At 28.3% G+C, this 3,834-nt stretch overlaps 1 long non-coding RNA gene across 1 annotated transcript in view; it reads right to left on the bottom strand.

Moving 5' to 3' along the window:
* Window positions 1-312: 312 nt before the first annotated feature.
* Window positions 313-3,834, bottom strand: part of LOC116185038 — a 5,298-nt gene continuing 1,776 nt past the window's right edge. Inside the window, exon 4 of the long non-coding RNA XR_004149752.1 lies at window positions 313-1,224. This is a non-coding gene — a long non-coding RNA (uncharacterized LOC116185038). The remainder of the gene's footprint in view (window positions 1,225-3,834) is intronic.

Genomic DNA, 3,834 nt, shown 5'->3' with positions numbered 1-3,834 from the left:
AAAAAAAAAAAGTGAAAGATTTTTGGAAATTTATAGAAGAAACAAAACCTTTTGAACCTTTTAAAATAATATTAGGTAAAATAATCATATTTCATTTCTTTCATAAATTATAATTTCATCATTCTTTCATAATTTATAAGATATAAATAATAAGATATTAAGATATTAAGAATATAATGAATTAAATATGAAGGGAAGTACAAATTATATTCATTATATTCATATAATTATTTCAATTTTTCTATATATATAAAAACCAAACATAAATATATAATATGACAAAATTTTATAATATAAAAATTTACAGATAAAGAGTTGTCAATAAAAGAAGAACATGAAAATTCAAGGGAACAGGAAAGAAAATGGTACAATCAATTAAAATTATTTAAGGAACATAGATTAGACAAAATAGCACTTGCAGCAGGTGAACGATGTAAATTTTGTTATGACCATGCTAAATACACGTAAGTATAAATGCTGAAGGACTGATTATAGATCAAAGATTATTACCTTATTTTTTTCAAATAGAAGTCCAGAAATGTGTGATATAGTGGAAGAATCATATGATGAATTATTAAATGATATGAAAGCTTTTGATAATAAATCAAATAATGACAAATAAAAAATTCAAAATTAATATTGAAGAAATTTTTCAAATTAATCATTCAACATATTAATTTACAATTATAATTTCATTAATCATTAGAGTCATTATTTTTGTAATATTTGTAATATTGTAATATTGATATTTTAATAAGAAGAAAATTAAATTTTCAAATATATAAAATATATAAATATATAATAAAGAAACAATATTTTTCTTAATAATCTAAATTGATTAGATTGTCACAAACAATATCTATGAATACATAAATTACAGAGAATTTAGTTGAAATTATCAATAATATATTCGATATAAAGTAAACTTTGTTCATGTTTAACTATTCGATAGAATTAGAAATTAGAACAAGATAAAATAAATATATATATATATATATATAAGTATAATATATAAGCAAGATATTATACACTGGCCGAGGTTCCGAGCAGTATCGAATTTCTGTGGTGCAGGAGGTCGACGTGGTTCGAGTAAGGTGTTCTGCTACGGGAGCCATGAATGGGCTCGAGGATGTTGAATCCTTGCACATCTGGCCCTTCGAGTCTCTCGCGTTACCTTCTTATTGTCAGTCATGAATCCAAAAATTCATACTGGATGACCGTTCACTGTCAGATTGATAAACATAAATGAAAGAATTTTTCATATGCGTTATAATCACGTTATATAATAATGCACAAATTATATGAACAATATTTATTTAATTAGCCATTTCAATGTTATTTAAATTAATTATGGATTTTTATACGTATTTATTTGAATTATTTTAAAAAAATAAAAAGAATTTAAGATTAGAAATGAAAAAGGGAGATATAACGCATAAAATAAATGTATGATTTTTTTTCTAAATGTATCATAATTAGTAAATATTAAAAAAAATTAAAAGAGTAAAAAATTAAATGAGTAAATATACTGATAATTAAAAATAATAAAGTTTTATATTCGCAAACTTTAAAAAAATAATGAAGTAGCATATGCGTAACTATTTTTGAAAATAATGTGTTAACAGTGAATAGCAAATGTTATTTTTATCGGCAGATTTATTTTACTTGTTTAAATAAGGTTTCTGTATACTGTATACCGTTACATCCAAAATGAAATTATAACCAAAATTAAGAGAATCTCGTTGCGGCATTTTCATTTTCATATTGTTATTCGAACTGTATCGTAATGTTCACATAATAATCAAAATACAATCATAATTAATTTACATTTATATATGATACGATTTGTGTATTATGTTTTTGCATAAAATAGCATTGTTCGATCCAGTATAGTCAGTCTAATAAACATGCAATAATAACGTAGTTTATTCGATCGAATAACAGCGATCTCTCCATTTTACTTAACTAATAATAGAAGTTACAAGTCAATTAATTTTGTAATGAAATAATTTGATCATTATATATATCTGTATAATGAATAGCAATTTTTTTCTCTTTCTACTGTTTCTTGCCTTTTATCAATCTTTTTTTTTTATTTATTCTCATTTATTATTATAATAAATTATATAAATAAATAATATAATAAATTATATTATTTTTATATAAATTTATTTACTCCAAAAATTTATACTTTTTTATTTTAAATAAGTTAATATTATATTAAAATAATTATATTGAAATAATTAGAAATGAAGAATTATAAAAATTAAAAGATTATTTTTACTCTTTCTAAATTAAATTAAAAATATTATAATGATCGAAAATAGAAGATATTTTAGAGTAATAAAAACAGAATACAAGGCAATCATAACTAAATCATTTTTTTTTTGAGAGAGATAAAGCTGAATAAAATTTATAGTACTAAATAAATTATTAATGAATAAAATATTAATAACAATAGGATTATTAAGAAATTAATCTTGATTAATTTTAAATGCAAACTACAAAACAAAAACCTTATGAAAAGTACTGAAATAAAATAAATACAAAGCATAATAAAATGAAATAATTTAAATAAGGAAAAATGACGGAAACAAAATAAGAAGAAAAGATAGATAAGACGAAAAAAAGCATTGGCTCAACAAACAACAAAAGATAATATAATAAACGGAAAGAGATCAAAAAATGGAAGTTATCGACGAGGTATTTTACCATCCAGACATTGGCGTGCATTATTTTCATTGAGCGCACACGAAGAGACAATGAGCGTAAAAATAGAGGAGAACCACGGTAGAACTCGCGCTCTGGGGACAAAAGAGAGTGGCACCGTGGGGAACCCTACCTCTTCGTGAGGAGAGACTCATGGAGGGGGCCCACGTTGACGGAGATTCGACGAAGCAGAGATGTTTAATCGGTGTTGGCCCGCATCAGGTTGATCGAGGACCCCCCAGCCTGGCTGTTGGACGACGACGACGACGATGATGATGACGATGGAGGACGAGAACCAGGACGAGGACGAGGACGACGAGGACGAGGACGTGGGCTTTCGATTACGGGGTAAAGGGAGGGACAAGGAGAAACAAGAATGGGGGAAGGATAGGGGGGCGTAAGCGGAACCAGGGTGGGTAACAGGGGAGAGAGAGGCTGCGCCGTGCCGATGAAGCGAACAATGGAGGCGGGATGCTCATTTGTCTGCGGGCATTGTTGTTCACCCGGCCGGAAACACGAGCTCCGTGATCTCCTTTCTCTCTCTTTCTCTCTCTCATCGACTCCCTCCCTACTCCTTCTCTTTGTCACTCCCCCTTTCACGAATCGTTTCATTCTAACTCGCCCTCTTCCTCCTTAACGATAGACAGATTTTCCGATCATTCGCGAATAGTACGATGCTATCAATGATATTTAGGATTTCGATGCAGATATCATGATAAGTTTTGTTGAAATAATTTTTTTTTTATCTGATTGACGAAGGATTGAAGAAATATAATGATGCATTACAATGAAGAAGAGTTATTCAATTTTTGGAAAGAAGATAAAAAGACTTGAATTTAATTTTAACGTAATATAAAAAAGTTTATCTTTTCTTTTAGAAATCTTCTTTATATAAAAACATGGAAGATTCTTCGATGAATGATCGACAAAGCAAAAGTCAATTTTCTAAATTCAACGTCACAAATCATTTATCGTATCGATTAAAAAAAAAGAGAGCCTATCTTCAATCGCATCGATTTAGTGAACCACTCTATATCATCCAGTACGTATTCAAAATCCATCGACGTCTTCCCGAGCGTGCCACTTCGAAGAAATCCAAAAAACCGGCGACGCGATCGAGGGGAG

The sequence above is a fragment of the Apis dorsata genome, unplaced genomic scaffold (assembly GCF_000469605.1).
Source record: "Apis dorsata unplaced genomic scaffold, Apis dorsata 1.3 scaffold_87, whole genome shotgun sequence".
Classification (NCBI taxonomy): Eukaryota; Metazoa; Arthropoda; class Insecta; order Hymenoptera; family Apidae; genus Apis; species Apis dorsata.
The sequence above is the reverse complement of the archived record's forward strand: the minus strand, read 5'-3'. Positions and strand labels throughout refer to the sequence as shown.